The 12,223-nt window shown below is 38.6% G+C and overlaps 1 long non-coding RNA gene and 1 pseudogene across 1 annotated transcript; one reads left to right on the top strand and one right to left on the bottom strand.

Moving 5' to 3' along the window:
* Positions 1–3,748: 3,748 nt before the first annotated feature.
* LOC112432129 (immunoglobulin heavy variable 3-30-3 pseudogene) lies at positions 3,749–4,209 on the bottom strand (annotated as a pseudogene).
* A 2,949-nt stretch (positions 4,210–7,158) lies between these two features.
* Positions 7,159–9,176, top strand: LOC143418356 (uncharacterized). The gene is made up of 3 exons (XR_013098319.1): positions 7,159–7,549; positions 7,668–8,328; positions 8,431–9,176. It is a non-coding gene; the product is annotated as an uncharacterized LOC143418356 (long non-coding RNA).
* The last annotated feature ends 3,047 nt before the right edge of the window (positions 9,177–12,223 follow it).

The raw sequence follows: 12,223 nt of genomic DNA, 5'->3' as shown, positions 1-12,223 counted from the left end.
CGCCGTTACGTATTTAAAATACAAAATATGAGTAACTGTATTCCGTTACAGTTACCGTTTAAAAAGGTGGTATTCAGAATACAGTTACTTTGTTGAAATAAATGGATTACACTGCGGTACTTTCCTGTTTCATTTTGTCGCGGGTCAGGACTGTTTGGGTTTTGTTTGACAGCTACGTTCTGTTGTTCCAGGCGGCAGCGTTACGGTTGCCATGGTTACAGGGCGACGCTCTCTCTCTCTCTCTCTCTCTGTGACTGTGTGTTTCCTGGGTGAGAGAGCGCCTTTTCGTTGTTGTTGTTGTTGTGCTAAGCTAACAGGCAGAATGCTACAAGCATAGCTCTAAAGAATGTAGCATCTTAGGCAGTGTAGTCCGTGTTGCAGGGAGAATGGACTGCCATACACGTCATGTGTCTGTGAGCGAGGAGGGAGAAAAAGGGGAGTGGAAAGGTACGAGTTGTCATCGAGCAAAAACGGGAGCTGGAAGCATGTAAATATAATAATAACCACTGCAGCCAAGAAGAGTGCCTGACGAGCCCAGTTGTAAGTAAGCTATTAAGACTCGACTGTACACTGTGTTCATGTTTTCCTCCGAAAACAATAAGTTCCGTTGGAGCAGTCTTTCAACGCCTCTCTCTGTCTCTCGCAAGAAAAGTTGACCCAGACAACAAAGTAAAGCTATTTTTCGGCTACGAGCCGACAGGGACCCCGCCGTATTAGTCAGAGGTCCCTTTACCACAGTTCGGAGTCGCGGACCTTCAGTAATAGTAATAAATCACACAGCAATAGTACATTCACGTTGTTGTAAAAAGCATGATAATATATTAAGTAATCCAAAGTATTCAGAATACATTACTGTCATTGAGTAACGTAACAGAATACGTTACAGAATACATTTTGGGGCATGTATTCTGTATTCTGTAATGGAATACATTTTAAAAGTAACCTTCCCAACACTGTTCGTAACACACGTGAAAAGACCCAGGAAAACAGAGTTAACGATAAAAGCGATAACAAAATAACGCTGAAAACCGATAAAACCCCTGAAAACCATACATTTCACACCTGAGCCTCAACTCTTGCGGCCCGGTACCAAACGACTCACGGACCGGTACCGGTCCGAGGCCCTGGGGTTGGGGGTCGCTGCTGTACACCCAGTCAGAGTATAGTATCCCTGCACTTGCATTTTAAAACTGTTATGTACTATTTATCAACTTTAATGAGCTTTTTTCTTTTGTTTGTTTTAAATATAACAATATATTATATTACAAAGGACTAACAATAGGGAAAAATAACTTATTTTTTAAAACAATTCAGCAGTTGTTAGTGATTAAAGTAGGGATTTTTAATGGTTACTTTTACTATCTAGGAGCTTAAATGTAATAAAATAACAATTTTAAGACTGTTATTTTTCGTGTACAATTTTTGTCTTTCATTATTTATCTTCAGACATGGTTCAGTGCTTCCCACACATACAACAGTTTCAGTCTGTTTGTCTCTGTGCTTTTCTTGCACAGAAATAAACTACAGTCCTCTTATTTGAGTGTCTTCATCACTAAATTCACACGATTTTGAGAAGTGTCTTTGGTGATGGAAAACTGGCCTTGGAGACTTTGGGCAAATGATGTGCCAGTCCCATCATGAATACTTCCAATCCTTTCTCCTAAGCTCTGGTTTTTGTCAAATCCAGTGCAACCAAGTCGGAGAGAGTCCTTGAACTCTCCATGACAGGTTAACTGATTGTCCTGGTCTGCTGACCACTGACAAGGTGAGAGACTGACAGTGAGCAGCTGAAAGAGATACAGAGTTTATATGATGGGAAGGAGCTGACATCCAGACATTCTCTTTCTATCCTGATACAGACTTCACACACCTGAAATGAGAGACAGAAGAAGCACACTCCATACAATGGCCATGGTCATTACCTGGTGAGACTTCAACTGTAAATGGTGATGTGAATGAGAGATTTTGATGCTGTGTAGGCAGAGTGGGTGGAGATTTGCTTGTCTGTGTATCTGAGAATCAAAATAAGACAGAGAGAGAGAGAGACAGATAACAGTTTGTTGCAACACTACCAATAAAATACATTTTGTATTGTTACAGTGAAGTTTTTTTTAAAAATGTGTTCGATCCTCATTTGGCATGTGGATGTGTAGGGAGTAAGAATGTGTTAGAATGTGTTGAAATGTCACATATACAGAGATTTCCAGATGAAGAATGATTTGTCATTGGTGTATTAACGTGACTACCAAACGTTTCAGGCACAAGAATAAACAACAGTCTTCTCATGCAATGACATGGTGAGTTCGTTAAAACAAAACAAAACAAAACACACATGGCTGTGAGGCCACCACTGATCTATCTGATTAAAAGCTGTTCTAACGTCTCTGTTTATATTCACAGAGGCGAGAAACTTGTCATTGTATGCCCTCTAGTGTTTAACATTATTTTTCTGTAAAATCCCCCCTCCAATAAATAATTTCAATGAGGACTTACTGTGAACCGTAAAGGTTCTTCTTGGTGTTAAGTGATCAGTGGAGATCATGTGGTCAATTCTTGTGTTTTTAGCTTTTTTTAAAAACAAAATTGCCACAAAAGAATTATGCTCTCAAAATAGATTTTGTGTCAGTGCCTTAAAAAGACAGAGAAAAAGGGGTAAATAATAATAAAAATACAAATAAAAAATAATATCTGGTTTTAATACTTAAAACTAAAACCATATTCTGTTCTCAGATTGAGAACCACACACATTCACCCTGATTTGTTTAAAAGGACAATTAGAGAAGGTTTCTCTGGGAAAACAGCTGATAATTTGGCCTACTGACATTTTTCAGTGCTTATTTTGGCATTAACAGGAAGAAAAGTGAATGTTCTCATAAAATGTGAAATTCTGAGAACAAACTTTATGACAAGAGTCATATTAATTAGCTATTTAACAGACTACTTACAGTATCTTGATTTTACCCCTGGGTAACAAGCTACAAAGGAACTAGGGCAAGAGTATGTAATTTATTTTCTTGGTTAATTAGGCAATACTACACAAAGTTTTTAAAAACTTTAAAATTGTTCAGCCACATAAAATCAGTTTCCACAAGAAGAACGTTGTGTAAAAATGAGTGTGTGTAAAAGTAAAAAAAAAAACCAGACAAACAAACAAAGATGAATACATAGAAGACAGACAAACCAAACTGCCCTTAATGCACATAGTGTCTGATTCTAAGAATTCTGCCTGTCACTACTGAACTTTATATACTTTATAAATCACAGCAATGTCCCTGCATTATTTGAACAGTTTGAACTTTTCCTATATTTCAGTTAAAGTGCGTTTTAACTCCAGTCACTGATTTGTGTCTTGAAATGACCTCTTCATCTTCTTTCTCACACAGAATGGTGATTAATGATAAGCCACATTGTTGAACGGGCCGAGCTCTGTGTGAGCATTGTATAATTTAACATAACAACACTGGATACTTTTCTCTCTATCCTGTCTGCAGTAGAGGAGTTGGCAAATATAACATCAAAACAAAATCTCAAAATAATACTAAAATACACTATCATTACTGCTATTACTATGATAATCTTTACAGAATTATAGTATACCCTGAACTCCTGTGGTTATTTCTGTTAGTGATTATGACAACAAAACTGTTGTACCAACAATGTCTGCCATTATATGTGAGAATAACTTTAGTCATATTTTTAACAAACTTATGTTATGCTGGATTTTGTACAGCTGGTCAATCGGCTCCACTCACTGTGGCTCTCGAGCACAGTAATAAACAGCAGAGTCTTCAGTCTTCAGGCTGTTCATCTGCAGATACAGCTGCTCTTTGCTGTTGTCTCTGGAGATGGTGAACCTGCCCTGAACTGACTGAGAATAATAGATGTAAGCACTGTCATATCTGATACTGGCAACCCACTCCAGTCCTTTCTCAGGAGCCTGTCTGACCCAGGCCATCCTGTTGCTGCTGAAGTCAATGTTGGAGCCTGTACAGGTCAGCCTGTGGGATTCTCCAGGTCTTATAGCCACCGGTTCAGACTGTGTTATAGTCTGACTATCAACACCTAGAAGATCAAAAAAAGAAAAAAAGTCATTTGCAATAAGATAGTAAGACAAAAAAAACAAAAACAAAACATTTTTTTATTCATAAGAGAAAAATCTTCACCTGCCACAAACAACGTTAAAAGCAGCAGTCCTGCCCTGAAGTCCATGCTGTTAAACTGTTAGTGCACTGCTCTTTGTCATCCTCTCTGCTGACAGATAAGTAGACATGAAAGACATCTGAGTTTTGCATTGACTCAAAGTGAGGAGGGGTTAACTTGGCCCTCAATTGGTAAGCATGAATAGTGTTAGAACAGAGACATAGATGAATTCAATTCAATATTTGAATATTTTGTTGTGGTTTTTTTTTGGTTTTTTTTGTTGTTGTTGCTTTTTCATGAATTCATGTCCCATTGAAAACTCAGTGGTTTTGGCACAGTTAAAACTGCTGTGTTCATCTGCAGATAAACTTTACTGGTAGAATCACTATCACCAGTGATAGTGAATCTGTTCTGGACTAACTGGGAGTAAAAGTTACATATTAAATCCAGATGTTGTATGGATGAGCCTGTGGGACTGTTGAGGTCTGTGACTTCATAAGCAATCTGCTTGAATCCTTTAGTCTCTCTGATCCAGTTTCACACATGAGTCTGTGGAAGTCAAATCCAGATGTTGCACAGGTGAGTCTGTGGGACTCTCCAGATCTTTTAACAGCTGCTTCAGACTCTGTTAAGGTTTGAGATTTAGCACATCTTGAAACAATGGCAGCAACCACCAGAAATGTTAGCTTTCTGTAAGTTAACAGTGTGATGGGTGTGTTGTTAGGGCTTGGTGAGTAGTAATGCAGAAAGGCAGGTGAGCCCTTTATTGAGCTCATTTGAAAACTAGACATGAGCATAAAGCCTTCAACTGGTGGTCACACCACAGGCCCACACTTGGATGTTCAGATCTCAATTTAATCACAGAGTCCCTTCATTCTCCACATACCAGTGACAGAGTGTAAATACAGAGGCTGAAAGGACTTTGTTTAAGCACACACATCTCTTAGCAGTGCAAAAAAAAAAGCCAGGCAGCCATCATGTGTCTGTCTAACCACTCCACAAAGAGTGTGGATAACTTGCATTACTGTGGGATTTCAGAAATGAGATAGCTAATCCAATAGTTAATCCTTTATCTTATCCAGAAGCTTTTTTATGAAATACATTTTCTATTTGAAGTATTTATCAATCAATATTGATTGATAAATAGTGAGCCACTGTCTTACATGGTGGCCGGGAGAGGCAGGAATAATAAGCCAATAATATAGCCAATAATAAGCCAAGAGTGGAGCCAACAGTGAGCTCCACCCAGGCGAGCGAGACAGAAGAGAGAGAGACTGAGGGAGAAAAAACAACAAATACCTCTAGCCTGTTCAAGCCAGCCGGGGAGACACAGGGACCATGACACATGTGTTTGAACACCAGACACAGTCCATGCAGAGATGCCCCAGCTGACCAGTAAATTTGAACCCATGGTTTCTTGCTGTGAGGTGACATAAAACCACCAGAAAATAACCATGTCCCTGTTTATTTACTGTTTTAATTAGGTGGGAGTAAAATTGACCATTGGCTATGATGAGGTGTGTCAAGAGATGTATTCTAAGACACTTCTTCAGCTGAGAATCAGAGAGGAGAAACACACAGTTTTACTTGCATGCAAGGGCAGCACAGAACACTCGCATGGGAGTGAGGGCTCCGAGGCTGGCGCTCTGCCACTGCCCTGGTCTTTATTTTATACATCAGTAGGTGCGTTTGTTCTTTACATTGGAATGTGGATGTGTATACGTGTGTGTGTGTGTGTGTGTGTGTGTGTGTGTGTGGGGGGGGGGGGGGGGGGGGGGGGGGGGGGTCAGAGTGTGACCCCATAAAGACTTCCCTAAACCTGCTGGTCTGGAAGTCCAGCAGTTCATCTAAACAAAAGGCACTTAGACTAAAACTGGCATAGCTATGTTTATCCTACCATGAAACAATAGGAGAAGATACAACCTCTCCCATGTTCCCAGGATGTGGGTGTGAATGCCAGAACACTCTGGAATGCACACAAAGTCTTGTAGTGAACAACAGCCCAAGTCATCAAAAGGTCAACATGCAGTATTCTACCATTTGCAAACTTATATCATTAAAAGATTATACTGACTACTAAGTACAATTTTCTATTGACAATCAGTGAAAACCTGACCACAAGCACTTGAAAGACAAACAGAATTTGACATCCAAACAATTGAACATGTGAATCCAGCGAAACCTCCTCAGGATCCAGCAGCCTGCAGTAGTATCAGAGCTAACATGACCATTGTTGATGTGGTCAATGCTGAAGATGAAATTATAAAACAAACTTGATCACAACAATAACAACAAATATTCCCTATCACATAATATCTGACATAAAATTATGATATATAAATATAGTAAATGTAGTAAAGAAAAGCAAACTTGCAAAGTAAACATTTGACTTTCTATCACTTTATAATATTTTGTGATATAAATATGAGGCCAATAAATGTATAGAACATTTAAGGCTAGTTAAAAAATAATATGAAGAGAATTCTGACCATCAGCATCACAAAGTGACATCTGCAGTGTTTCGTGTACAGCTCTGTGGCTTCCTGTTTCACTGTGGCGTTCGAGCACAATAATAAATGGCAGAATCTTCAGTTGTCAAGCTGCTCATGTGCAGATACACTTGATCCACATTATTGTCTCTAGAAATGGTGAAGCGATTCTGGGCAGATGTGGAATAGCTTTTAGTGCTCCCACCCGGAGCAGAAATGTAAGCAACCCACTGCATCCCTTTTCCTCCAGCCTGTCTGATCCAGCTGATAGCAGCATCACTATCTGATATTCCTGCATATGTACAAGTCAGTTTGTGAGAATCTCCAGGGTGTTTTATCACTGGTTCAGACTCAGTGAGCGTCTGACTGCATGAATGCAGATCTGTGGTAGTTACCAGGAATCACTGATAGCATTGAAGCATTATAGATGTAGATAAAAACATATTGAAAAGTTGTTGTCTGTCTCATTTACTCGTCTTCACTTTGTTGTGAACTAATTAAAGATTGGCAGATCAATATTTGCATGAACTCCTCCTTAAAGTGTCCAAAAACAATTAAAATGCATTTAAATGAAACCTGTTGATAAGAGGTTAGACCTACTTACTAAGAGTGTGGTTTTGTTGATTGTAAATGTCGTATTAAAGTAAAAGCTTAATATTTGTAGGGTCTGGTTGATTTAAAAATTTGAGACATGTCCAATAGAACAAAGAACAATAATAAATGAAAGAATCTTCTTTTTCCAAGCTGTTAATATGCAGATGCTCCTGATCCTGAGTGTTGTCTCTGGAAATGGTGAAAAATGTGGAATAATATGTATCGCTTCCACTCGGACCAGAAATGTAGACAACCCACTCTAGCCTCTTTCCTTTAGCTTATTGGAGCTTATGGCTTTAGCTACCCACACCAATTCTCTGAACTTCGTGAGTTCATTTATAAAACAAGCTTTATATGTATTTATTTTTTTCTTATTATTTTTCAAGATTTTATATCAAATGAGAGTTGGAATTAATATTTTCCTTTTGTGCTAAATTTATGCAGTTTCACTGTCTTCACTGATCAAATTTCCTGCAACTGGCTGTGAGTGAAATGAGCTGAAGGCACAAGGTAACTTACTTCTTTCAAAACAGTTTGGCAGCTGCAAGTGAACAAATTTGGGATTTGTTTTTTACGGTTTAATGTTTCTATCTAGGGGCTTAAATTTAGGACTGTTACGCTTCATATACAACGTCAGCAGTCACAAAGGTGATGTCTTACAAGTCCAGCTAGTTCTATACGATTTAATGACCACACCATTAGACAATTGTATTTTTACTCATTTGTATCATGGATAACTCCATCAGTATTTAACTCACTAGGCTGAAATGGTTCAGTGGTCCTCACACACACAGTTTTTGCATGGCCTTTCAGTCTCTTATTTCACTGTGGCTATCGTGCACAGTAATAAACAGCAGAATCTTCCTGTTTGAGGCTGTTCACCACTAAATTCACACGATTTTGGGAAGTGTCTTTGGTGATGGAAAACTGGCCTTGAAGACTTTGGGCAAATATTGTGCCGGTCCCATCATCAATGCGTCCGATCCATTCTAGTCCTTTCCCAGGTTTTTGACGAATCCAGTGCAACCAAGACAGAGCGATTCCTTGAACTCTACAGGACAGAGTGACTGATTGTCCAGGTCTGCTGACCACTGGCTCTGACAAGGTGAGAGACTGACAGCAAGCAGCTGAAAGAAATAGAGAGTTTATATGATGGGAAGGAGCTGAGATCCAAATATTCTCTTCCTATCTTGTCTCTTCCTAACAGACTTCACTCACCTGAGATGAGAGTCAAAAGGAGCAGACTCTGTACAATGGCCATGGTCATAACCTGGTGTGGATTTCAACTGTAAATGCTGATACGAATGAGAGATTTTTATGCTGTGTAGGCAGAGTGGGTGGGAATTTAGGTCAGTTTGAATTTGCCTGTTTGTGTATCTGACATGCAGTTAAAGAAAGAGACACGAAACAAGTTAACATTTTGTTGCAACACTACATATAAATACATGTGCAAAATATATTTGCATTGTCAATTTGTGATTTGTCTTAGTGTGTTTACTATTTTTTTATGTGTGTTAGTTATTTGGAAGTAAGTATACTAGAATGTTTTGTCAGCTCTCTAATATAGTGTAAGCTATACTATCACAGTAATGAAATGTCACAGATAAGGAGGTCGACAGTCAAATGATGTTCAGGTTTTCAAGCACCAGAATAAACTGCAACAAAAATGATTGCACGGTCACTGTTGAACTACCTGTTGAAAACCTTTTTGTCATTTCTTTGGATACTGACAGAGGTGAGGAACTTGTCATTATGTGCCCTCTAGTGTTCAACATTGTTTTTCAGTACAACCCCCTCCCCAGTCCCCTTCCACTGTCTTATTTTTGCTATTTGTTCCCAGACAGTTATTCCAGTGGCGGGTATATCCTTTATGAACAATGGAGGTTGCAGGTTTTAAGTAATTATTAGAGTTAATATGTCGAGTTCTTTTGTTCATACAACAGGCTCATACAAACTCACAATTCATAACATATCTTTATTTAACTCTTTCTTCTTTTTGCTTACTTCTGTAAATAAAACAATTCATTTACTCTATGTTCTGTTTTGTCTGTTTGTTTCATACTGCATCAGCCAAAATCTACATCCTAGTTATAAAAGCAAACCTATATAGTGAATGTGGTTTAATATAAGCGTGCTAGTTGTTAAGCTGTACTGATAGTTTGAATCATTTTGGTATTGAATAGTACACTAAAGAATCATCTGTGTATTTGGGTGAGACAGATAGATTTATGATACATTGTGACTTCTCTGTGGAAGATGAAGTAGAAACACATTTGTTAATTCATGTTCATATTCAAATTTACATCATCCATGTCTTGTGCAGTCTCTTGGTGGCTTGGACTACTGTATCCCTAACATGTAAACAATTATAAGAGACGGTTTCAGTTCAATTCAGTTCAATTTTATTAATCTAGTTTCAAATCTAATGGGATCCTCCAGGCCTTTTAACCACTGGTTCAGACTGTTTTGTAGTCTGACTATCATCATCTGTCAGGTTAAAAATAATAAAAGAAAGTGATCTTCTTTTATAACATAATAAGAGTCATTATAAGTGAAAAATCTTCACCTGCCAAGAACACAGTTAAAAGCAGCAGTCCTGCCCTGTAGTCCATACTGTTAAACTGTGAGTCCACTGCTCTCTGTCATCGTCTCTGCTGTCAGATAAGTAGACATTAACACCTCCTCACTGGAATGACTCAATTGTAATTAATTTGGGCATCATTTGGTCAACATGTGTTAAATTTAGACATACTTAAACCACATTTAGCATGTCTCTAATATAACTCAAAGTGCTTTTAGTGCACTCAAATTAATATTTTACTTTTTTTTTAAGTCTTTGTAACATTTTCTAATTTATATAATTTGAAACATTTCCATATTTCATGAAACATTTACTTTGAAATTCAAGTCTTTTTGGGTTTTTTTTTTCAATTTCATTAGGAAGATATTGAAATTAGATAGAAAAAGAAAAATGTTCTTTATCATAGGGACAAACAACAATACATCCTATGAGGTTTTCAATAAGATGGAAGACAGTATTGTTCTGGCACAATAAAAAAAATGGCTGGCTGTGGAGACTTTACTACTGGAATGAAGAATCCATGAATCTGCCCTGGACTGACTGTGGGTAACAGATACTACATTAAAACCAGATGTTATATGGATGACTCTGCTATGATTTGACAATCAACACTGATAGGTTTGTAGCTTGAACCTATTCGCTGGAACGTTGAAGACAATATAATTACACAGCAAGCAAGACACGAAGGAGGCAAAGTTCTTCATGTTTCTCGTGCACGGGAGAGAACCGGATAAACGCCGTTCCTTCGCTTGACCCCAGTTGCTCTCGTCCGCTCCCCCTTAACACTGCTCTTTTATTGAGGTTACATGAATATGCATAGGTTCATTAACATACGACGTATACATACACACAAAGAGTACCTTGCCTGTGTGTGTGTGTGTGTGTGTGTGTGTGTGTGTGTGTGTGTGGGTGTGTGTGTGTGTGGGTGGGGTGTGTGGGACTTCCCTAAACCTGCTGGTCTCGAAGTCCAGCAGTTCATCAAACCAAAAGGCACTTAGACTAAGACAGATATAGATACGTTTATCCTACCATAAAACAATAAGACAAGGTACGACCTCTTCCCATGCTCCCAGGATGTAGGTGTGCGCACAAAGTTTGCAGACTATTAAGTAGGGCTGCACGATTTTGCATAAAATGAGAATCACGATTTTTTGGCTTAGAATTGAGATCACGATTCTTTCACGATTTTCTTTTCCAGTATAAATATTTATTGCACTTATTAACTGCACATCAACTTCGTAACAGTTGAGACTGAACATAAAAACAATAAATAAACATAAAAACAACAAATGTCTCACGTTTTGTTGTTGCCGCAAAATGTTGTAGTGCTTGAAATTCCGTCTCCACCGTTGCTCGACACTGCGTGTATAGAGCAGGTAGTGCAACAACAATAGAAAAATAGTTGCGCTGCGTAGCGTTTGTCTAGGGTGTTGATCATTTTCGTAAATCCCTCGTTTTGCACAGTGTTGATGGGAGCCATATCTTTGGTCAGGTGATAAGTGATAGCCTCCGTAATTTCTTTGTGCCTGCGGGAGTTCGACGGGTATAGGGAAGCGCTGTATAAGGTTCCCGTTATTGATGTTTGGGTGGTTGACCGGAACGGATTTTCTCCTGTCACTTTCTCGTCATCCCTGACGTGCTCTCCGTTGTTTTTTCCGTGCTAATTTTAGCATCACACGGCACAGCTTCTGTATCACGTGGTATAAGGCTCCGCCCTTGTCATTTGTTGAGCAGGAAGAGTGAGCGCTTGTTTTCATGCAGAGGACATCCCGGATCAAAATGTGGTACAATCGTCGTTGTCGTCGTCCTTTTTTTTTAATCGTTGTCATTTGGAAATGAGATCGCACATAAGTATGAATCGAGATCGCGATTTTCTAACGATTAATCGTGCAGCCCTACTATTAAGGATCAAACCTCTACCAATCTAAAACTAATTATAAAACTCTAAGCATATATAAGTAGATATTTCTAAGCATAAATAACAATCAACAATACAAAACCTAACAACCACACCTTGGAATAATGACAGCAACCACCAGAGTGTAAGCAATGTTAACAGTATCCCTGGTAGGTATTCCAACCATACATCAATGAAAGAATCCATAATGACACAAAGTGATGACCACTGATACACACTTTGGTCACCTGAAATGAGGGCCAAAGTTGCGTGCTCTGTTCAGTGTTGTTGTACTTGGCTGAGACTTCAGCTGTGAAGCCTGAAATGTATGATAGGTATAGGGGTAGAATGGATGTTTGAGTGTGCTTATATATGAGTCTGAGGTGCAGCTTGAGAAGGACACAACCTGTGGTTTACAAAATACTGAGACATGTTGCAACTACACAATCAACAACACTATTCATTTCTGAAAGTCTTTCAACATGTGTGAATTTGTTAATAACTGGGAATAAGAATAAATCA

The sequence above is a fragment of the Maylandia zebra genome, linkage group LG4 (assembly GCF_041146795.1).
Source record: "Maylandia zebra isolate NMK-2024a linkage group LG4, Mzebra_GT3a, whole genome shotgun sequence".
Classification (NCBI taxonomy): domain Eukaryota; kingdom Metazoa; phylum Chordata; class Actinopteri; order Cichliformes; family Cichlidae; genus Maylandia; species Maylandia zebra.
Note: the sequence above shows the minus strand (reverse complement) of the source record. Positions and strands in the feature narration are given on the sequence as shown.